Source organism: Artemia sp. Qi Xiang Cuo, chromosome 6, assembly GCF_049724085.1.
Source record: "Artemia sp. Qi Xiang Cuo chromosome 6, ASM4972408v1, whole genome shotgun sequence".
Lineage (NCBI taxonomy): Eukaryota > Metazoa > Arthropoda > Branchiopoda > Anostraca > Artemiidae > Artemia > Artemia sp. Qi Xiang Cuo.
The window spans coordinates 42545784-42569613 of NC_142799.1; the positions used below are offsets into that span (position 1 = coordinate 42545784).

Below are 23830 nucleotides of genomic sequence, written 5' to 3' on the forward strand. Positions count from 1 at the left end.
AACTTTCCATTATATGGAAAACTTTTTGTTGAAATCCCCCCTGCAAAAATCCCACCCTAAAAAATGTCCGTAGATTTTCCAATAACAAATACTAGGTTATATGTGAACAATGGGCACATTGAATAATTTAGAACCTTTCTTCGGATACCCTGGAACCAAAAGAAACAAAGAATTGACAAATAGGAATAACTAGATTTAATTTTTTTCCAAAATGCTAAAAGAAGATGTAAAAAAAAGTGAATCCATTTTATTTACCCAGAAATTATCAGAAATAAATCAAGCTCAAAATCATTCTTGGCAGTTAATTGCAATTTTTGGCGTAATAGAAAAAAACAAGTTCTCCAAATAATCATAGGCAGTGCAAGAGCACTGCCTAAGTAAAGAGCAATGTGGGCACAATGTTTTTTTTTTTTTTTTTTTTTTAGACCAGGGAACTTTGTATAAAATAAGTTGTCTTAACAATTTTAAAAAGAGCTCATTTGATTGGAAACTGAGAGGGCTAGTGCCTTTCTTAATAGTCAAAAGTGATTGGAGGACAACTAACCCCCCTCCTATGCCCACTATTTCCCCGAACACATCCAATCAAAATTTTGACATAGCCATTTTGTTCAACGTAGTTGAAAAGTCCTGAAATTATGTATTTGAGGAAGAAAATCCCCTTACAGTCCTCAGGGCAAGGGTTATAAGTTATGCCATGGGGGCATATAAGGTCTATATAGAAAGGGTGATTGTATAATCATTGGAGGGGGCTCATTGGATTGCTAGTCAGAAGTTTTAGTGCAATTTTGGAGATTCAGAGTTATGGGAAGGTGGGTATATTTCTACCCACCAAAAGGTAGTAGAGGTTCTACTACGTTTTTAAGATTAAGAGTGATCAGAGGGTGGATACCCCCTCCCACACCTCGTATTTTCAGAGTGATGGGAAGGTGGGTTCCCCCCCCCCCCCCAACCTCGTATTTTCCCAAAATGCATCTGATAGAAATTTTAAGATGGCCATTTGTTGTCAAAGAAACTTCAAAAGAGCTCATTCAATTGGAAATTGAAAGGGCAAGCGCCCTTTATAATAGTCGAAAGTGATTGGAGGGCAAACCACCCCTCCTCCCACCCCCACCGTTTCCCCAAAAACATCCAATCAAATCTGTGAGATAGCCATTTTGTTCAACGTAATTGAAAGGTCCGGCCCTGGGAGCATATAAGGTTTATATAGAAAGGGTGATTGTATAAACTTCGGAAAGGCCTCATTCAATTGCTAATCAGAATTTCTAGTGCCCTTTTTGAGATTCAGAGTGATTGGAGGGTGGATACTCTCCTCCCACACCTCGTATTTTCCCGAAATGCATCTGATAGAGATTTTGAGATGACCATTTGTTGCAGTAGAAACTTACAAAAGAGCTCATTCGATTGGAAATTGAAAGGGCTAGTTCCCTTTTTAATAGTTGAAAGTGATTGGAGGGCAACTAACCCACCTCACATGCCCACCCTTTCCCTAAACACATCTAATCAAAATTTTGAGATAGCGATTTTGGTCAACGTAATTGAAAGATCCAGAAACTATGTCTTTGATGATATGACAACCCCCACAGCCCTCAGGAAAAGGGTTGAACTTTTGTGCCCCCAGGGCATAACTTAAAAACCCTTGACCTAAGGGTTGTGAGGGATTGTCCTCCTCAAAAACATTTTCCATCTGGAAATCAACTACGCTGAACAAAATAGCTATCTCAAAATTTTGAAGGGAGGTGTGTGGGGGAAGTATGGGGGTGGAGGGGGGGGGGGGCTAGTTGCCCACAAAACGCGGTCGACGATTAAAAAGGCCAGTAGCATTGAATTTCCAGTTGAATGTGCCTGTTTTTAAGTTTCTACGACAACGCCTTCTATATAGAAAGATTGATTGTATAAACTTCAGAGGGAACTCATTGGATAAATTAGCTTATGCAGAAAATAGAGACTAAATAAATGAGAGCCTTGGGGATCTTCAGTCCCAGGCCAACAACATTCCATCAACCAGCAGCTGCTTTAGAATGACCATCAGTTCCTCAAAGACAAAAGCCATGCTCTAATCACAAAAGCCTGAAAACAAAGAAAGCTCAAACAGCCAGCTCAGTGGTGACAACACAGAATGGGTCGAAGGTTTCCCCTACCTTGGTAGTCTTATAACGTCTGATAACAACCACTCAATAGATATTAAGAGGCACCTGGCACTTGCCAACTCTAGCTTTAAAGCCTTGATGCTGATCTGGAGGAACAAGAATTTGTCAAAACGGCTAAAAACAAGACTCTTCAACACACTGATTATCCTCAATGCCAATTACGCTTGTGAATCATGGACCCTAAAAACAGATGACCAACATCGCCAAGCCACATTCGAAACAAAGTCACTTCACAGTATTGTGGGCATTACGTACCTAAACAGGAACTCTCATCTTAGGCTGTTTGAAAGCCTCAATATTAAACACACCATACTTGATAAAATAAAACTGCAACAACCTAGGTGGCTAGGTCACATCCAGCGTATGGAAAATTCCCCTGTTCTGAAAATAGTCTTCCATGGTCACATGCATGGTTCTTGCCCCAGAGGTCGGCCCCCAAAGAGATGGAAAGACAACTTCTCTACACTCAACCTTCTGCAAATTCTATGCCAGTCTGAAGATAAATGATCATACAGATGCCACGTCAATAACATACTGAATGAAGAGGCCCCAAAACAACCTTCAAGGATGGATGGGACTTAAGTGAAGTAAGTCATACAAAAATGAATAAATAATGATTCTTTAATCTGAAGTCAATTCTTTTTTTCTCTAGTTAGAATGAAGTGTTGGAGTTGGAGTAATTACTTATCCTCAACATAAAAGAATGTATCCAAAATCTTGTTAATTTGTTCCAAAACTGTAATCTTTTTTAACCTTAAAACCTCATCAGCATGAAGATCTATTGGTTTTATATACAATTCTCAATTAGAAGTATGGGAGTTATTGCATCTGTATTCATATTTATTATTTGGTATAATGCTTTCAATTTTTGAAGTTATTGGAAAAAATTTAATATTTGATTACTAGCTATTTGAACTTTTATCCAGGGATATATTAAAAGTTACACCTAGGCAAAAATATATTAGAATTGGAAAGGTTTTTGGTTATATTAATCTGCTGTCTATTAAATGCTATAAATTATAGAGGCTAAGTCAAAGCAGCTGTTAGAAATACTGCAAGTCTTCAGTCAAATTATAGAGGGAATTAAATTCCCTGAACACATTAAGCTCTCTTTCAATTGCCTATCTGACAGAAGCTAGACTGGCCAGGTACCAAAGAAATCATCTTTACATATTACATGCCAAATTGGAAACCATATAAAGCATAGCAAGCAAAATGGCCCTAGGACTTCACACTTGATATTCCTCAAACAAAGTGATACTTTTATCTTTTCTACCATCTATTTTAGAAAGATGAATACAAAGATGGGTATTGCTTCTGTTTTGTTTCTAGGGTACATGTTTCTCTACTGTTTATATCAAAGAAACAGAACAGAAATAAATGTCCTGTTCTTAGTTTACCTGCTCTGTTTCAGTTTTTTCCTGGCTGTTTTCACATATCTTAGTCAGTTTATAATCACCACAAAATATTATATTAATAATGGTTTTCATTACCATCACCTAGTCTAGTAGGGATCAAGTGACTACAGTGTAAGATGACAAAAAATTTATTTTTAATGAAGTTAAAACTACATAAAAGGTGATATATTTCTTCATTGCTGTATGTTTTGTTCATTGTATTGTAATAAGCATTTGGCTACCTTTGAGATATTGGGAAAGTCTGGACCACTTTCGTGGACCAAAAAGAGTTGAGAACTCTCTAAATTAGAACCCTGTATATGCCCTCTGATTTTATTTGTGAAAACGTTGGAGCCATGGGTATCAAAATGCCATTTCTTGTTTTTTGATTTTTAAATAAAACAGTTTGAGGAGCAAAGTTTATTAGTCTCCCCTCTCTTAAAAAAGGGTGAAGATCCTCTCCACAAGTAACTTCATAGTCTCATATTTGTCAGTCTCACTTTATTGAACTTGAGTCTATTTAAAATACTGGAAAAGGGCAAATTTGTTCTAGTAAAAAAGATGAAGTGAGGGACTATGAGCCCATTGCTTCCCTCAAAATATCAAGATTCTTGCATTTTTTTTTTTTTGTAATTTCTTATCATTACTCACCTATGTTTTGCACTTTTTAGAAGTTGTGCCCCATCCACAAAAGAAGATAAAGAACACACTCCTGCTTTGTTTAATAATTAGATCCATCAGTATTATAATTATGTGGCAACTGTAATTTTGGAAATTCTGTAAATAAACAAACATCCATACTATTGAGAATACTGAAGTTTGGTTTATTGTGATTTATTAATCTAATTTTAGGGGGAATAAAAAGGCTTGTTTTATTAAGAAGGCATCATTTCAGTTCATTCCTCATTTTCTACCTTTTATTAAGAACAATATTAATTTTAGTTCCACTACACTTTAAAGAGTGCAACTCTACTCTCCTCTATAATTTTACAGCACACTCTAGTCAATCAGTGGGAAGAAATCAACAGACTGATAAATACTTGCTGTAAAATAATAAAGAAAAAAAGGGTAATACTATTGTAGAACATAGTAGGCATATACATAGTGGTCTCTGCATCCATCAAGGAGGGGAAAGAGGGTGTAAAGCAATCTGCTTTACAAATGGGATATGTAAATATTAATGATTGTCTTGAAGTAGCTTACTTATTCTTAGAATTTTAGTAAACATTTTTCATTGACAAATAAAATGGCATAAGGTATCACTTTTGGCCTCTTTGAGGGCTCAAGCAAATCTTTGACATGACATAGATAGTTGGGGCAGGGCTAGATAGGATTTATTGGCTACAATTTAGGAAAACTTTATGAATGAGTCTGTCTATGACTTGTATACTTTGTACTAACTTTTACACCATGTCAAAAATTGGGCAGAATTTACCAAGTGCGGGCTCAAGCCTAAAGTGTTTGTCCATGATTAGTCCCTACTGTTGACTATCAGTGGATTTAAACTTTTTAGTGTTGTATAGAGTTAAAATAATCAAATTTGTCATATACTTATTAAGAAAATTTTTACAAATCCAATGGTTCTCTTTCTGGGTTGTGTAATAGATTTCACAGTAAGGCCTGTAAAGACATTATAATTGAATTTAAACCAAAAACAATTATTATATTCAGAAAGAGTGTAAAAAAAGGCATTGAGTGGTATGTTCACTTCCTGGGACATGCTTTAGTTTGTAGACACATCCCTGAAAGTTTCATGTTCCTAACCTAACCACTTTCCAAGATACCAAAAAGTAGCTAAGCTAGAATTTTGGTGTATATGTATGACCATTCTACTACATAAGGAGATATGTTAATCTAACCTAGCCTAACCTAATTTATCAATATTTGGCTATTAATATCTTTTTGGTAGATTGCAGTGATAATGTTTAAATTTCATAAATAGGGTAAAAGACCTCTTTTTAGGAAGGACCACTTTTCTTTGGCATCTGAAAAAATAGCAAAAAATACGGTTTTTGACCACCCCTTTTTACTACAGCATGATGCAATGTGAGGGCAGCAACAAGAACCCTGCCTTCATGATCAAATTTCTAGCAATAGGCCTAGTTTGACAGCATAAATTAAAAATGTTGTCTCTTTTTGACAAGCAATTGTAAAGAAAAATTATATTTAATATTTATCATTAATAGAACAAATATCAGATAATAAAAGTTACATCTCTAGAATCAGAAGAAAATCAGCTTTCTGTTAATATGTGAATAAAACCAAAACACTAAAAGAATATACATATCAAAATAGGATAATTGGTATTTTCAAAAAGAGGTTCCTGTAGGTAAGTCAATAAATTATTAACTCTGTGTTTGATCTTAAATAATTTTAATAATAACCACATTAATGCATAATTTAGATTTTTAGCTATTCATTAATATATGCAATTCTTCTCAATACCTCTTTGGTAACAAGATGTGAGGGTTTTAGTATTCCATAGACTAATTTTACTCAATTGGATAGCGGAGAGAGGGGCGAGACCGCACGGGGGCGATTCCGTACGTTTGACCTGTCGTGTAAAGTTTTTGAGCTAATCCTTTCAAAAAATTCCCGCTAGATGCCCTTCATGTAACGCACATTTGCTGCAAGTTTTAAATTTTGTAGAAAAGAAACAACCGAGAAAAGAGGTAAAGAAGTTTTTATATGCTTGCCGGAAATCCTGACACAGGCAGTCTTTGTCAAATATTTTTAAGTTATTGTAGCTCTTGAGCCGTGAGTTAGCTGGATCAGACAAGGTATACCCATGCTATTTGCATGGTAATTTTCATCAGTAAATATCAGGCCGTTATCTATGAAAAAAAAAAAAAAATTAAAAATGGCGTCAATATGGGGTTACTCCGGACACTTTTTTGGGGGTGATTCCAGACACTTTTCGTGGTGTCCGGTGTCCTGTACTGACGGAACTCTTTCATAAGTTGCAAAACGGAACTATATGTAGCTGGAAGCAGAATATTGGTAAAATTGATCATATTCCTGTTGTGTTATAGAGAAACTGAAGTAATTTATTTTGACTATCAAACTTTGTTTTGAACATTTACGCTTAGACAAAAGTTACCCCTTGCCTTACAGCCTAGTTTATTTAAACACAACTACTCTGCATGACAATCTTTGTCTTGAATCAAAGTTGTCCAAGATTAAGTCTGCCTATTATTTAGATGCTTTGTTCCAACTTTAAGATCCTGTGTTCAAGATTGGACAGCATTTTCTATGATTTGGCTAAGCTTAACCTTTAATTTCTATCCAAAATTAAGCTGTACTTTTGACTGTCTATACGTTTAAAATAGTCTCGGCATGTCACTGTTTATGGCAAACATATTCAAGCTAATCTTAATTGAATATTCTTCAATACTTTCTAACTGGTGTACCAATAAACCTTACCCGAGCAGAGTGGTACATCTCGAGCAGAATGGTGCTAGTGGTAGCAATTTTGACAATGACCTTGTTCAGGAGAGCACTAAGTTTGTTTTTACTTCCAAACAAGAGAAAGAGCTTGCTGCATACCTCGAACAATGCTCACTGCTTAACCATGGACTGACTCCCTAAGTAACAAGAAAGTTAGCCTACCAATGGACAATAACATTGAAGATAAAATTCCCATCAAACTGGAAACTGTAAGAGAGAGCAGGAGTGGATTGGCTAAGAGGTTTCATCAAGCGGAACGCCAGTTTGTCCATCAGAAAACCCTAAAATACAGGCCAGGCTCGTGCTGCAGGCTTTAACGCTGTTGTAATTGGTGTCTTCTTTAGAAATCTTCAGGAGTTATATTGCAAGTATCATTTTCCTCTTGGTCGAATTTGGAACTGCGATGAAACAGGATTACCCACAGTTGTTCAGGCCCTAAAGGTGATTGCTAAAAGGGGAGCAAAACAGGTAGCACAGACTGTGTCAGCAGAAAGAGGGGAAAATACCACAATGCTATGCTTTGTATCTGCAATTGGTCAGACAATTCCACCAGTGTTTGTTTTTCCAAGGGTCAAAGCTCCAGAGAGGATGTATCGAGATGGACCACCAGGATGCATTGGCTTAGCCCATCGCGGTGGATGGATGACTTTGGACAATTTCCTTTGTTCCATGGAAAACTTTCTAAAAGAGGTCACACCCAGAAAAAAAACCCCTGTTTTACTCTTGTTTGACAATCATGAAAGCCATATTTCAGTAGAAATAGTTTCCTTGTGTAAAGATAACAGCATATATCTCCTAACCTTTCCTCCCCATTGCTCCCATTATCTCCAACCCCCTGATGTTTCAGTGTATGCACCATTGAAGCATGCAATCAGGGAGTCGTTTGACAATTGGATGCAATTAATCCCTGGTCAGAGAATTTCAATACATGAAATAGCAAAATTGTGTAAGTATCCCTTTCTGGAAAAGCTGAATCCTCAAAGCCTCACAGCTAGTTTTGAGAAGGCAGGAATTTGGCCTTTAAATCCAAATGTTTGACTGTTGTTGGGTCAACAGCAGTCAAACTTGCCTACGGCAGTAACTCCTGAAAGCATCAGACCATATCCACAGGCAAAAATACAAGTGGGTCCGCGCAAAAACCTTAAAAAAGGCAAAAGTAGAATTCTGACAGAAACGCCAGAAAAAAGAGCACTAGAAGCAGAGACTGAGCTAAGGCTTGCTAAGAAAAAGAAAAAGTCGCTAAAAAAGTCAAAGGTTTCACTCATTGCTGAAAAAACTAGAGACAGCATTTCAGACATAGATATACAGCTCAATGACGAGTCAGATGACGAGTCTTTACATTGTGGAAGTATCAGTGAGTTTGAGACAGATGAAGAATTATCTTGTGGAAATTTTGTGCTTGTGAGGCTTATTGTTGGAAAGAAGCAAAACTCTGCTGTTTACTATGTTGGTGAAATTGAAGAAATAAGTGGCAGAGTAGCAAAAATAAACTAACTGCGCAAATCTGGTAGGCAGCTCAGCTTTCTTGAATGTCAAGATTGTGCAAAAACTGACTTTCAAGACATTATTATGAAGCTTCCCGCACCGGTATCAGTAGGAGGAACTGGGCGAGCAGCCAAAGCTCTTGTATTTGGCTGTAATTTGGCCCCAATTTCCCATAAAATAAATTTAATGTTACATTTAACTTGTATGTTATCTGAATTAAATGTTAATATTATCTGAACCAATAATTACAAGCATTAATTAATGATTGTCCGGAAATGCCCCATGTGTGTCCAAAATCACCCCCTGGTTGGGGTGACTTTGGACACTTGAAGAGGTGACACATTTTTGGGTCTCACCAAGAAACGACTTGATGGATGGCATTGAAAAAAAACAATCACAAATCACCAAATCACCAAGAAAAGTGAATAATTGAGTTATCTATTCATGTAAAAAGGAAGTTTGTATCTTTAGAAAAACGCTTTTTAGGGGTCAAAATCCTCAAAATGTACGGTTTCACCCCTCTCTCCCCTAGTTGTTTTTACCCTAGACTATTTGAAAACAGATAAATGAAGTCAAATCTATGTTTATTTTTCATAATTTCGTTAAAAAATTGCACAACATTCAAAGAAGTGATGATAAAGATCCTCCCACTGCAAAATATGTCAAATAGGATTATTTTGCAGGTAAAATTCTACTTTGATTACTTTTGGCTATCTTGGAAAGGGGTTGGGTTAGGAAAATGAAACTCTCAGGGATGGATCTACATACTAAGGTATGTCCCAAGAAGGTACTTTAAAGTACATACCTCCACTCCTTTCCCCCCTCTATATAATGGTAAATTAGTGCACATTACTAGTTGTTTTAGCTCACATTTTATCCTATATTACTATCATAATTATAAATCACTGCTTACCTTACACAACTTCAGCTTTTAACCTTGTTCATTAAAATATATTCCAAAATCCTATTTTCATTTAACGATCCATTTAACTTATTTACTATATAGCTGACATTGCTTATGGAACCCGTTTGTGATGTCACAACTTTGCTTATCATAACCCCTTTAATAGAAGCATGCAGGTCCCATGGGGTAGAAGGCAACTCTATGTTGATAAGCCATTTGAACTTAATTAATTACGGAAAGGATTTGACAAGAGATAGACCAGTAAAAAATCCAAATTGTTTATAGAGGACAAATTATGTTATGAGAAGATGTTTTTATTTTTATAGGTCCATGCGCTTATGAAGTGAAGAGGTTTTTAAAATCCCCCTTCCCCCAAAACTCAAAATTTTCTAAAATTCTACTTTATAAGCTTTAAAAATATACTCAAAATTTTCCAAAATTCTACTTAAGAGGCTTTTTTAAATATTTCTAAAGCGCTAAGACATAGAGCGCTACAAACATCAGAATTGACTTTAGAGGACAAGTTATGTCATGGGGAGATTTTTTTGAAATCCCCCTTCCCCCAAACTCAAAATTTTCTAAAATTCTACTCTAGAAGCTTTTTAAATATTTCCAAACCACTAACATATAGCGCGCTAAAAACATCAGAATCGACTTTAGAGGCCAAATTAATTCTACAATAATTCCCCCTTCCCCCCAATCTCAATTTTTTTTTCAAATCCCCCTTCGCCCCAAACTCAAAATTTTACAAAGTTCTACTTTTGAAGCTTTTTTAAATATTTCTAAACCGCTAAAAGCGCTACAAACATCAGAATCGATTTTAGAGGACCAGTTATATCATGGGAAGATGTTTTTGAAATCCCCCTTCCCCCCAAACTCAAAATTTTACTTTAGAAGCTTCTTTAAATATTTCTAAAGCGCTAAGACATAGAGCGCTACAAACATCAGAATCAACTTTCAGAGGACAAATTATGTTATGGGAAGATGTTTTTGAAATCCCCCTTCCCCCCAAACGCAAAATTTTCTAAAATTTTACTTTAGAAGCTTTTTTAAATATTTCTAAAGCGCTAAGACATAGGGCGCTATAAACATCAGAATCGACTTTAGAGGACAAATTATGTCATGGAAAGATGTTTTTGAAATCCCCCTTTGCCCCAAACTCAAAATTTTCCAAGATTCTACTTTAGAGGCTCTTTTAAATATCTCCAAAACACTAGGAACTAGAGTGCTAAAAAAATCAGAATTGACTTTAGAAGACAAGTTATGTTATGGGGAGATGTTTTTGAAATCCCCCTTCCCCCCAAACTCAAAATTTTCTAAAATCTCTAGAAGCTTTTTAAATATTTCCAAAGCACTAACAGATAGCGCGCTAAAAACATCAGACTCGACTTTAGAGGCCAAATTAATTCTACAATAATTCCCCCTTCCCCCAAACTCAATTTTTTTTTAAAATCCCCCTTAGCCCAACACTCTAAATTTTCCAAAATTCTACTTTAGAAGCTTTTTTAAATATTTATAAAGCGATAAGACATAGAGCGCTACAAAAATCAGAATCGACTTTAGAGGACAAGTTATGTAATGGGAAGATGTTTTTGAAATCCCCCTATGCCCCAAACTCAAAATTTTCCATAATTCTAGTTTAGAGGCTTTTTTAAATATTTCTAAAGCTCTAAGACATAGAGCGCTACACACAGCAGAATCGACTTTAGAGGACAAATTATGTCATGGGGAGATGTTTTTGAAATCCCCCTTCCCCCCAAACTCAAAATTTTCTAAAATTCTACTCTACAAGCTTTTTCAATATTTTCTAAGCACTAATAGATAGCGCGCTAAAAACATCAGAATCGACTTTAGAGGCCAAATTAATTCCACAATAGTTCCCCCTTCCCCCCAAACTCAATTTTTTTGTGACATCCCCCTTCGCCCCAAATTCAAAATTTTCCAAAATTCCAATTTATAAGCTTTTTTAAATATTTCTAAAGCGCTAAGACATAGAGCGCTACAAACATCAGAATCGACTTTATAGGACAATTTATGTCATGGGAAGATGTTTTTGAAATCACCCTTTGCCCTAAATTCAAAATTTTCAAAATTCTACTCTAGAAGCTTTTTAAATATTTCTAAGGCACTAATAGATAGACCGCTACAAACATCAGAATCAACTTTAGAGGTCAAATTAATTCTACAATAATTCCCCCTTCCCCCCAAACTCAAAATTTTCCAAAATTCCACTTTAGAAGCTTTTTTAAATATTTCTAAAGTGCTAAGACATAGAGCACTACAAACATCAGAATCAACTTTAGAGAACGATTTAGGTCATGGGAAGATGTTTTTGAAATCCCCCTTCCCCCCAAACTCAAAATTTTTGAAAATTTTACTTTAGAAGCTTTTTTAAATATTTCTAAAGCGCTAAGACATAGAGAGCTACAAACATCAGAATCTATTTTAGAGGACAAATTATGCAATGGGAAGATGTTCTTGAAATCCCCCTTCCCCAAAAACTCAAAATTTTCCAAAATTCTGCTTTAGAAGCTTTTTTAAATATTTCTAAAGCGCTAAGACATAGAGCGCTACAAACTTCAGAATTAAATTTAGAAGACCAGTTATGTCATGGGGAGATGTTTTTGAAATCCCCCTTCCTCGCAACCTCAAAATATTGTCGAAGTCTAATTTGGACGCAGTTTAAATATTTGCAAAGCCCTAATAGATAGCGTGCTCATAACATCAGAATCGACTTTAGAGGCCAAATTAGTTCTACAATAATTCCCCCTTCCCCCCAAACTCAAAATTTTTTTGAAATCCCCCTTCGCCCCAAACTCAAAATTTTCCAAAATTCTACTTTAGAAGCTTTTTTAAATATTTCTAAAGCGCTAAGACATAGAGCGCTACAAACATCAGAATCGACTTTAGAGGACAAGTTATATCATGGGGAGATGTTTTTGAAATCCCCCTTCCCCCCAACCTAAAAATTTTCTAAAATTCTACTCTAGAAGCTTTTTCAATATTTCCAAAGCACTAATAGATAGCGCGCTAAAAACATCAGAATCGACTTTAGAGGCCAAATTAATCCTACAATAATTCCCCCTTCCCCCCAAACTCAATTTTTTTGTGAAATCCCCCTTTGCCCCAAACTCAAAATTTTCCAAAATTCTACTTTAGAAGCATTTTTAAATATTTCTAAAGCGCTAAGACATAGAGCGCTACAAACATCAGAATCGACTTTAGAGGACAAGTTATGTCATGGGAAGATGTTTTTGAAATCCCCTTTCCCCCCAAACACAAAATTTTCTAAAATTCTACTCTAGAAGCTTTTTCAATATTTTCTAAGCACTAATAGATAGCGCGCTAAAAATATCAGAATCGAGGCCAAATTAATTCCACAATAAGTCCCCCTCCCCCCCAACCTCAAGTTTTTTGTTAAATCCCCCTTTGCCCCAAACTCAAAATTTTCCAAAATCTACTTTAGCGCGCTACAAACATCAGAATCGACTTTAGAGGTCAAATTAATTCTACAATAATTCCCCCTTTGCTCCAAACTCGAAACTTTCCCTAATTCTGCTTACGAAGCCTTTTTAAATATTTCTTAAGTGCTAAGACCTAGAGTACAACAAACATCAAAATCAACTTTAGAGGACATGTTACGTCCTCTAAAGTTATGGGAAGATGTTTTCGAAATACCCGCTACTAATTGAAATTTTGACAAAACAACATTTTACCTCAATTGTCAGTTATCAGTTTCTTTTTCTCTGGCTTTAGTTCTGAAAACGCAATTTCAGTTATTTGAGCAGAATTTTAAGCAATATCAATGTTACAAGTTTATGGGGTTACCCAACTCAAAATGTTAAGGGGTTTAAAAAAAAAATAATAAAAACGAATATAGATTATTCGGTACTTGTGCATTATAAATAACCCACCGCTATAGACTGTACAAGGAAACCAGACAAACGGGTATTTGTTAGACAAATAAACCAGATAAACGGGTATTTGTTAGACAAAGACATAAAACATATTCAAATAGCTTAATCCTATAATGTTGAAAAATTTTGCTTTTCTTTTTTACATCCGCGATTTAAAATATGTAAAAAATGCTGTAACTTATATAAAAATTTTCTTTCGTGGGTGGAAAGGTTAGCTGCACGGGTATTTGATTGCTGGGGGAGGGCGGGGGCGGTGTTAAGAAACCTGCTCGCGGTGCCCCTGCTTATACTAATCTAAGCTGACCATTTCGTTGCAACGTGTTGCACCGGAATCATACTCTAAAATCTGGTTGATAATTTACCTGTCTAAAAAATTTGTCTGAGTTTCGTAAAAGGGGGAAACAACCCCTAAAAGTCAAAGATTTTAATAAAACTCATACCATCAAATTTGTGGTACTTGGCGAATACCCGCCGGAAAATCCCCCCGGAAAATACCTCCCCGCAGAAAATACCCTCATGTAAAATACCCCCCCCCCCAAAAAAAAATACCCCCGTGAAAAATACGGCTTTTCAAATTTCAAATCATCAACCAGATTATGGAGTAATTAGGGGGAATGGGCTGAATGGTAAGGAAGATTTCATAAAATTTGAATGACCTTTAAAAATCTGACAGTTATTGCAATGGAACCTTGCAAAATAGATCTTCTGTTTAAATGAAGCACAACAAAATTATTTTAGCTTCAAAACTTTGCTCAATCCCAACTTATAAGGTTTTAAATATATGCAAACACATTTCCTAAATTTTGGAAATAAAACATTGATATGGCTTAAAATTCTGCTCAAATGATTTTCAGAACTAAAGCAAGAGAAAAAGAAACTGATAACTGCAAATTAAGGTAAAATGTTGTTTTGTCAAAATTTCAATGGGTAATGGGTATTTCAAAAACATCTTCCCATGACATAACTTGTAACATTGATATGGCTTCAAATTCTGCTCAAATAACTGAAATTGCTTTTTCAGAACTAAAGCCAGAGAAAAAGAAACTGATAACTGACAATTAAGGTAAAATGTTGTTTTGTCAAAATTTCAATGGGTAATGGGGTATTACAAAAACATTTTCCCATGACATAACTTGTCCTCTAAAGTTGATTCTGATGTTTGTAGCGCTCTATGTCTTAGCGCTTTAGAAATATTTAAAAAAACATCTAAAGTTGAATTTTGGAAAATTTTGAGTTTGGGGGGAAGGGGGAATTATTGTAGAATTAATTTGGCCTCTAAAGTCGATTCTGATGTTTGTAGCGCGCTATCTATTAGTTCCTTAGAAATATTTAAAAAGCTTCTAGAGTAGAATTTTGGAAAATTTTGAGTTTGGGGCAAAGGGGGATTCCAAAAGCCTCTTCCCATGGCATTACTTGCCCTCTAGAGTCGAGTCTGATGTTTGTAGTGCTCTATGTCTTAGCACTTTGGAAATATTTAAAAAAGTTTATAAATTAGAATTTTGGAAATTTTTGACTCTGGGGGAAAGGGGGATTTCAAAAAAAAATTGAGCTTGGGGGGAGGGGGAATTATTGTAGAATTAATTTGGCCTCTAAAGTCGATTCTGATGTTTTTAGCGCGCTATCTGTTAGTGCTTTGGAAATATTTAAAAAGATTCTAGAGAAGAATTTTAGAAGATTTTGAGTTTGGGGGGAAGAGGGATGTCAAAACATATTCCCATAACAAAACTGGTCCTCTAAAGTCGATTCTGAGGTGTGTCGCGATCTATGTCTTACTGATTTACACATGTTTCAAAAGGCCCCTAAAGTAGAATTTTGTAAAATTTTGAGTTTAGGTCGACGGGGGAAATGAAAAATAAATTGAGTTTGAGGGGACGGGGAAATTATTGTACAATTAATTTGGCCTCTAAAGTCGATTCTGATGTTTTTAGCGCGCTATCTGTTAGTGCTTTGGAAATATTTAAAAAGCTTCTAGAGTAGAATTTTACAAAATTTTGAGTTTGGGGGGAAGGGGGATTTTAAAAACATCTCCCCATGACATAACTTGTCCTCTAAATTCGATTCTGATGTCCGTAGCACTCTATGTCATAAAGCTTTAGAAACATTTAAAAAAGCTTCTAAAGTAGAATTTTGGAAAATTTTGAATTTTGGGGGAAGGGGGATTTCAAGAACATCTTCCCATAACAAAATTTGTCCTCTAAAGTTGATTCTGATGTTTGTAGCGCTCTATGTCTTAGCGCTTTGGAAATATTTAAAAAAGCTTCAAAAGTAAAATTTTGGAAAATTTTGAGTTTGGGGGGAAGGGGGAATTCAAAAACATCTTCCCATGACATAAATTGTCCTCTAATGTAGATTCTGATGCTTGTAGCGCTCTATGTCTTACATCTTTAGAAATATTTAAAAAAGCTTCTAAAGTGGAATTTTGGAAAATTTTTGAGTTTGGGGGGAAGGGGGAATTATTATAGAATTAATTTGACCTCTAAAGTAGATTCTGATGATTGTAGCACGCTATCTATTAGTGCCTTAGAAATATTTAAAAAGCTTCTAGAGAAGAATTTTTAAAATTTTGTGGTTGGGGCTAAGGGGGATTTCAAAAACATCTTCCCATTATATAACTTGTCCTCTAAAGTCGATTCTGATGTTTGTAGCACTCTATGTCTTACCGCTTTAGAAATATTTAAAAAAGCTTATTAAGTAGAATTTTGGAAAATTTTGAGTTTGGGGCAAAGGGAGATTTCACAAAAAAATTGAGTTTGGGGGGGGGGGGAAGGAGGAATTATTGTAGAATTAATTTGGCCGCTAAAGTCGTGTCTGATGTTTTTAGCCCGCTATCTTTTAGTTCTTTGGAAATATTGAAAAAGCTTCTAGAGTAGAATTTTAGAAAATTTTGAGGTTGGGGGGACGGGGGATTTCAAAAAAATATCCCCATGACATAACTTGTCCTCTAAAGTCGATTCTTATGTTTGTAGCGCTCTATGTCTTATCGCTTTAGATATATTTAAAAAAACCTCCACAGTAGAATTTTGGAAAATTTTGAGTTGGGGGGGACGGGAGATTTCAAAAAAATCTCCCCATGACCTAACGGGTCCTCTAAAGTTAATTCTGATGTTTGTAGTGCTCAAGGTCTTAGCGCTTTGGAAATATTTTAAAGAAACATATAAAGAGGAATTCTGTAAAATTTTTGAGTATTGGACGAATGGGGATTTCAAAAACATTTTGAATTTGGGGGGAAGGGGGAATTATTGTAGAATTAATTTGGCCTCTAAAGTCAATTCTGATGTTTTTAGCGCGCTATCTGTTAGTGTTTTGGAAATATTTAAAAAGCTTGTAGGGTAGAATTTTAGAAAATTTTGAGTTTGGGGGGAAGGGGGATTTCAAAAATATCTACCCATGACATTACATGTCCTCTAAAGTCGATTATGGTGTTTGTAGCGCGCTATCTATTAGTCCTTTAGAAATATTTAAAAAGCTTCTTAAGTAGAATTTTAGACATTTTTGAGTTTTGGGGAGAATTTTGGAAAATTTTGATTTTTGGGGGAAGGGGGATTTCAAGAACATCTTCCCATAACATAATTTTTCTTCTAAAGTTGATTCTGATGTTTGTAGCACTCTATGTCTTAGCGCTTTAGAAATATTTAAAAAAGCTTCCAAAGTAAAATTTTGAAAAATTTTGAGTTGGGGGGGACGGGGGATTTCAAATACATCTTCCCATGACATAACTTGTCCTCTCCTGTTTATTCTGATGCTTGTAGCGATCTATGTCTTACAACTTTAGAAATATTTAAAAAAGCTTCGAAAGTGGAATTTTGGAAAATTTTTGAGTTTGGGGGGAAGGGGGAATTATTATAGAATTAATTTGACCTCTAAAGTCGATTCTGATGATTGTAGCACGCTATCTATTAGTGCCTTAGAAATATTTAAAAAGCTTCTAGAGAAGAATTTTGAAAATTTTGAGTTTAGGGCAAAGGGGGATTTCAAAAACGTCTCCCCATGGACATAACTTGTCCTCTAAAGTCGATTCTGATGTTTGTAGCGCTGTATGTCTTAGCGCTTTACAAATATTTAAAAAAGCTTGAAAAGTAGAAATTTTGAAAATTTTGAGTTTGGGGCGAAGGGGGATTTCACAAAAAAATTGAGTTTGGGGGGGGGGAAGGAGGAATTATTGTAGAATTAATTTGGCCTCTAAAGTCGTTTCTGATGTTTTTAGCCCGCTATCTATTAGTGCTTTGGAAATATTGAAAAAGCTTCTAAAGTAGAATTTTAGAAAATTTTGAGTTTGGGGGGAAGGGGATTTCAAAAACATCTCCCCATGACATAACTTGTCCACTAAAGTAGATTCTGATGTTTGTAGCGCTCGATGTCTTAGTGCTTTAGAAATATTTAAAAAAACCTCTACAGTAGAATTTTAGAAAATTTTGAGTTTGGGGGGAAGGGGGAATTCAAAAATATCTCCCCATGACATAACTCGTCCTCTAAAGTCGATTCTGGTGTTTCTAGCACTCTACGTCTTAGTGGTTTAGAAATATTTAAAAAAGCTTCGAAAGTAGAATTTTGGAAAATTTTTGAGTTTGGGGCGAAGGGGGATTTCAAAAAAATTTTGAGTTTGGGGGAAGGGGGAATTATTGTAGAATTAATTTGGCCTCTAAAGTCAATTCTTATGTTTTTACCGCGCTATTTGTTAGTGCTTTGGAAATATTTAAAAAGCTTTTAGGGTAGAATTTTAGAAAATTTTGCGTGTGGGGGTAAGGGGGAGTTCAAAAACATCTCCCCATGACATAACATGTCCTCTAAAGTCGATTCTGATGTTTGTAGCGCTCTATCTATTAGTGCTTTAGAAATATTTAAAAAGCTTCTTCAGTAGAATTTTAGACATTTTTGAGTTTTGGGGAGAGGGGATTTCAAAAACATCGTCCCATGACACAACTTGTCTTCTAAAGTCAATTCTGATGTTTGTAGCCCTCTATCAATTAATGCTTTAGAAATGTTTTAAAAGCTTCTAAAGTAGAATTTTAGAAAATTTTGAGTTTGGGGGGAAGGGGGATTTTAAAAACCTCTTCCTGTGAAATAACAGGTCCTCTGAAGTCGATTCTGATGCTTTTAGCACTCTGTTTATTAATGCTTTAGAAATATTTTAAAAGCTTCTAAAGTAGAATTTTTGAAATTTTTGAGTTTGGGGGGAAGGGTGATTTTAAAAACATGTTCCCATGACATAATTTGTCCTCTAAAGTCGATTCTGATGTTAATAGCGCTCTAGGTCTAAGTGCTTTACAAATATTTAATAAAGCTTCTAAAGTAGAATTTTGGAAGATTTTGAGTTTGGGGCAAAGGGGGATTTCAAAAACATCTACCCATGACATAAGTTGTCCTCTAAAGTCGATTCTGATGTTCATAGCGCTCTATGTCATAGCGCTTTAGAAATATTTAAAAAAAGCTTCTTAAGTAGAATTTTGGGAAATTTTGAGTTTGGAGTGAAGGGGGATTTAAAAAAAATCTTCCCGTAACATAACTTGTCCTCCAAAGTTGATTCTGCTGTTTGTGGCACTCTATGTCTTAGTGCCTTAGGAATATTTAAAAAAGCTTTTAAAGTAGAATTTTTGAAAATTTTTAATTTGGGGTGAAGGGGGATTTCAAAAACATCTTCCCATGACATAACTTGCGCTCTAAAGTCGATTCTGATGTTGTTAGCACTCTATGTCTTAGCGCTTTAGAAATATTTAAAAAAGCTTCTAAAGTAGAATTTTGGAAAATTTTGAGTTTGGGGTGAAGGGGGAATTATTGTAGAATTAATTTGGCCTCTAAAGTCGATTCTGATGTTTTTAGCGCGCTATCTGTTAGTGCTTTGGAAATATTTAAAAAGCTTCTAGAGTAGAATTTTAGAAAATTTTGAGTTTGGGGCAAAGGGGGATTTCAAAAAAATTTGGAGTTTGGGGGGAAGGGGGAATTATTGTAGAATTAATTTGGCCTCTAAGGTCGATTCTGATGTTTTTAGCACGCTATATGTTAGTGCTTTGGAAATACTTAAAAAGCTTCTAGAGTAGAATTTTAGAAAATTTTGAGTTTGGGAGGAAGGGGGATTTCAAAAACATCTCCCCATGACATAATTTGTCTTCTAAAGTCGATTCTGATGTTTGTAGCGCTCTATCTATTAGTGCTTTAGAAATATTTAAAAAGCTTCTTAAGTAGAATTTTGAAATTTTTTAGTTTGGGGGAGGGGGGATTTCAAAAACATCTTCTCATGACATAACTTGTCTTCTAAAGTCAATTCTGATGTTTGTAGCCCTCTATCAATTAGTGCTTTAGAAATATTTAAAAAGCTTCTAAAGTAGAATTTTAGAAAATTTTGGGCTTGGGGGGAAGGGAATTTCATAAACATCTTCCCATAATATAATTTGTCCTCTAAAGTATATTCTGATGTTTGTAGCACTCTATGTCTTAGCGCTGGAGAAATATTTAAAAAAGCTTCTAAAGTAGAATTTTGGAAAATTTTGAGTTTGGGGCGAAGGGGGATTAAAGAAAAATTTTGAGTTTGGGGGGAAGGGGGATTTCAAAAACATCTTCCCATAACATAATTTGTCCTCTGAAGTCGATTCTGATATTTGTAGCGCTCTATCTATTAGTGCTTTAGAAATATTTAAAAAGCCTCTTAAGTAGAATTTTAGACATTTTTGAATTTGGGGGGAAGGGGGATTTAAAAACATCTTCCCATAACATAATTTGTCCTCTAAAGTTGATTCTGATGTTTGTAGCGCTCTATGTCTTAGCACTTTAGAAATATTTAAACAAGCTTCTAAAGTAAAATTTTGAGTTTGGGGGGAAGGGGGATTTCAAAAACATCTTCCTGTGACATAATTTGTCCTCTAAAGTCAATTCTGATGTTTGTAGTGCTCTATGTCATAGCACTGTAGAAATATTTTAAAAAACTTCTAAAGTAGAATTTTGGAAAATTTTTAGTTTGGGGCAAAGGGGGATTTGAAAAAAAAAATCTAGTTTGGGGGGAAGGGGGAATTATTGTAGAATTAATTTGGCCTCTAAAGTTGATTCTGATGTTTTTAGTGGCTATCTGTTAGTGCTTTGTAAATATTTAAAAAGCTTCTAGAGTAGAATTTTAGAAAATTTTGAGTTGGGGGGGACGGGGGATTTCAAAAACATCTCCCCATGACATAGCTTGTCCTCTAAAGTCGATTCTGATGTTTGTAGCACTCTATGTCCTAGCGCTTTAGAAATATTTAATAAAAGCCTCTAAAGTAGAATTTTGGAAAATTTTGAGTATGGGGCAAAAGGGGATTTCAAAAAACATCTTTCCATGACATAACTTGTCCTCTAAAGTCGATTCTGATGTTTGTAGGGCTCTATGTCTTAGCGCTTAAGAAATATTTAAAAAAGCTTCTAAAGTAGAATTTTGGAAAATTTTGAGTTTGGGGGGAAGGGGGAATTATTGTAGAATTAATTTGGCTTCTAAAGTCAATTCTGCTGTTTTTAGTGCACTATCTGTTAGTGCTTTGGAAATATTTAAAAAGCTTCTAGAGAAGAATTTTTCAAAATTTTGAGTTGGGGGGGAAGGGGGATTTCAAAAACATTTCAAAATTCTACTTTAGAAGCATTTTTAAATATTTCTAAAGCGCTAAGACATAGAGCGCTACAAACATCAGAATCGACTTAGAGGACAAGTCATGTCTTGGGGAGATGTTTTTGAAATCCCCTTTCCCCCCAAACACAAAATTTTCTAAAATTCTACTCTAGAAGCTTTTTCAATATTTTCTAAGCACTAATAGATAGCGCGCTAAAAATATCAGAATCGAGGCCAAATTAATTCCACAATAATTCCCCCACCCCCCCAACCTCAAGTTTTTTGTTAAATACCCCTTTGCCCCAAACTCAAAATTTTCCAAAATCTACTTTAGCGCGCTACAAACATCAGAATCGACTTTAGAGGCCAAATTAATTCTACAATAATTCCCCCTTTCCTCCAAACTCAAAATTTTCCAAAATTCCACTTTAGAAGCTTTTTTAAATATTTCTTAAGTGCTAAGACCTAGAGCACTACAAACATCAGAATCAACTTTAGAGGACAAGTTATGTCATGGGAAGATGTTTTTGTAATACCCATTACCCATTGAAATTTTTACAAAACAACATTTTACCTCAATTGTCAGTTATCAGTTTCTTTTTCTCTGGCTTTAGTTCTGAAAACGCAATTTCAGTTATTTGAGCAGAATTTTAAGCAATATCAATGTTACAAGTTTATGCGGTTACCCAACTCAAAATGTTAAGGGGTTTCAAAAAAAAAATAATAAAAACGAATATAGATTATTCGGTACTTGTGCATTATAAATAACCCACCGCTATAGACTGTACAAGGAAACCAGACAAACGGGTATTTGTTAGACATATAAACCAGATAAACGGGTATTTGTTAGACAAAGACATAAAACATATTCAAATAGCTTAATCCTATAATGTTGAAAAATTTTGCTTTTCTTTTTTACATCCGCGATTTAAAATATGTAAAAAATGCTGGAACTTATATAAAAATTTTCTTTCGTGGGTGGAATGGTTAGCTGCAAGGGGATTTGATAGCTGGGGGAGGGCGGGGGCGGTGTTAAGAAACCTGCTCGCAGTGCCCCTGCTTATACTAATCTAAGCTGACCATTTCGTTGCAACGTGTTGCACCGGAATCATACTCTAAAATCTGGTTGATAATTTACCTGTCTAAAAAATTTGTCTGAGTTTCGTAAAAGGGGGAAACAACCCCTAAAAGTCAAAGATTTTAATAAAACTCATACCATCAAATTTGTGGTACTTGGCAAATACCCGCCGGAAAATCCCCCCGGAAAATACCTCCCCGCGGAAAATACCTCCCCGCAGAAAATACCCTCATGTAAAATACCCCCCCCCCCCAAAAAAAAGACCCCCATGGAAAATAAGGCTTTTCAAATTTCAAATCATCAACCAGATTTTAGAGTATGAAGGGGGAATGGGATGAATGGTAAGGAGGATTTCAAAAACTTTGAATGACCTTTAAAAATCTGAGAGTTATAGCAATGGAACCTTGCAAAATAGATCTTCTGTTTAAATGAAGCACAACAAAATTATTTTAGCTTCAAAACTTTGCTCAATCCCAACTTATAAGGTTTTAAATATATGCAAACACATTTCCTAAATTTTGGAAATAAAACATTGATATGGCTTAAAATTCTGCTCAAATGATTTTCAGAACTAAAGCAAGAGAAAAAGAAACTGATAACTGCAAATTAAGGTAAAATGTTGTTTTGTCAAAATCTGTGCTTGGACCACTTTTGTTTTTAATTTATATTAATGATCTCGTTGATGGTCTTCATCCCCTTGTGCACCCTATTCTTTTTGCTGATGACAGTAACTTTTTCATTGCTGCAGTGGACTTGCCATCTGCCACTTCCCTAGCTCAAGGTCTTCTTGAAAAAGTAAAAGATTGGTGCTGTTCAAATGGTATGACTCTCAACAGCCAAAAAAGTGCCATTGTACACTTCAGGACCCCTTATCGTATGAGAGATGTAAGGGAGCCAATCATCCTGACTTATGGGAATGATGTTATACCGCAAGCTGCTATGGTGAAATTTCTTAGTGTGTATCTTGACTGTTTTCTTTCTTTTCAACCTCATATAACTCACAGCCGTTCCCTCATCTTCCACCAGTCTTCAACGTTGCACCAGGTTAACTCATTTCTTCCCCCAAATGTTATGCTTTCTCTTTATTATGCTTTTATTTTTCCTTACCTTTCTTATTGCTGCTCTGTCTGGGGTAATACTAATAAATCTCTTCTCTGCTCACTATAAAGAGCCCAAAATAGGGCAGTGAAGGCTACTTTTCTTCTCCCTCGGCTTTACCCTTCCTCTGATCTTTATAATGATACTGGAATAGCTCCGCTGGATCGTATTGTGAGTAAAAGTAATCTTTATTTAGCGCATTCTGCTTTTCTAGGTACACTTCCACCGCCTCTACAGCAATTTTTTTCACGGACAGGCTCAGGTAGGTACTCTACTTTTCTACGTAGTTCTTCTCGTAGATTTATTTTGCCCAAACGTTCATTTACAGCAGCCCAGAGGTCTCCTGTTTATAAATCAATTCAATTATGGAATTCAATCTCACCGGATGTCCCGTTATTTCTGTCTGCAAAGGCAGTTATTCGTCGTGTATTTCCAGTTTAGTAATTTCTCTCTCCTTTGTTTATTTTCCCTGTTTTCTCTTTTCCTAGTGTTTCTCCTTTTGTATTTTTCCCTTATATATCGTTATTCTTTTTTTTTTTTTTTTTATTGTATGGTATTGTTTATTCTCTTTAATATTTATTTAATATATATTGTTTGATTTAGAGTAATATTTATGGTTGTCTTAGTACTTTATTATTGTATTGTAAGGCCCACAACAAGCCAAGCTTCATGGGCTAAATAATTTTTCTTTACGTTTGTAATATAGTTTAGTATTAATAAAATGATTGATTGATTGATTGATTGACATAACTTGTAACATTGATATGGCTTCAAATTCTGCTCAAATAACTGA

General features: G+C 35.2%; 1 protein-coding gene across 3 annotated transcripts in view; it reads right to left on the reverse strand.

Annotated features, from left to right (window-relative positions):
* Positions 1 to 23830, reverse strand: part of LOC148951250 (MTOR-associated protein MEAK7) — a 40109-nt gene that overhangs the window by 8777 nt on the left and 7502 nt on the right. Inside the window, exon 1 of one of the 3 annotated variants that reach the window (XM_089090205.1) lies at positions 2139 to 2160. The exons of the other annotated variants lie outside the window; for them this stretch is intronic. The gene's annotated coding sequence lies outside the window, so the exon portion shown is untranslated. Of the gene's footprint in view, positions 1 to 2138; positions 2161 to 23830 lie in introns of those variants that run through there. 3 annotated transcript variants of the gene reach the window in all.